The sequence below is a fragment of the Pygoscelis adeliae genome, unplaced genomic scaffold (genome assembly GCF_000699105.1).
Source record: "Pygoscelis adeliae isolate BGI_AS28 unplaced genomic scaffold, ASM69910v1 Scaffold445, whole genome shotgun sequence".
In the NCBI taxonomy this organism is placed as follows: Eukaryota; Metazoa; Chordata; class Aves; order Sphenisciformes; family Spheniscidae; genus Pygoscelis; species Pygoscelis adeliae.
The window spans coordinates 914,772-915,529 of NW_008824894.1; positions in this window are offsets into that span (position 1 = coordinate 914,772).

Here is a 758-nt window from a genome sequence, read left to right on the forward strand (position 1 = left end):
CCCGTCCTCCGACCCCAACCTTGACCCTGCTGTGCCTCACCTGCCCCCCTCCCTCCAGGGGCGCCTGTGCTGTTCCTCATCCCCTGGGTCATCGTGAAGTTCCTCTACGAAAACATCCAGTGAGTACCAACCCCTGCAGCGGGTCAGCGCCTGCGGGTGTGCAGGGCACGGGTGGGTGTGCATGGGACACGTTGAGGGATGGTGGGGATGGTGTGGCAGCCCCAGAGAGGCCCCATGCCATTGCCCCGTGCAAGGAGCCAGGTGCTGGTCTGTGGCCCTCGCTCAGCTGGGGCTGCTGACACCACGCCGGGCTCTAGCAGCCACCCGGTCGAGGGTCTGCCCGGCAGTCCCCGTCCCCACCCTCTGCAGGTGCTGGACCACCAACAACAACATGGGTTTCTGGTGGATCCTTCGCTTCCCCGTGTTCCTGGCCATCCTGGTGAGTCCGGGGCTGTGGCTCTGCCCACCGCAGCCCTTTCCTCAGCGTCTGCGAGGGCCCCGAGCCTGCTGAGAAGGGGGCTGCCCTGGGCACGGCACAGAGCTGCCCTGCCTGCCCCTGCCCTGCCCAGGCCTGCCCCTCATGGCTCACTCTGCTCCATTGCAGATCAACTTCTTCATCTTCATCCGCATCATCCAGATCCTCGTCTCCAAGCTCCGTGCACACCAGATGCGCTACACCGACTACAAGTTCAGGTGGGTGGTGGGCACAGCCCTGGCCCCGCACGCCCATGGGTGCATACACTGGTGCGTGTGCGTGT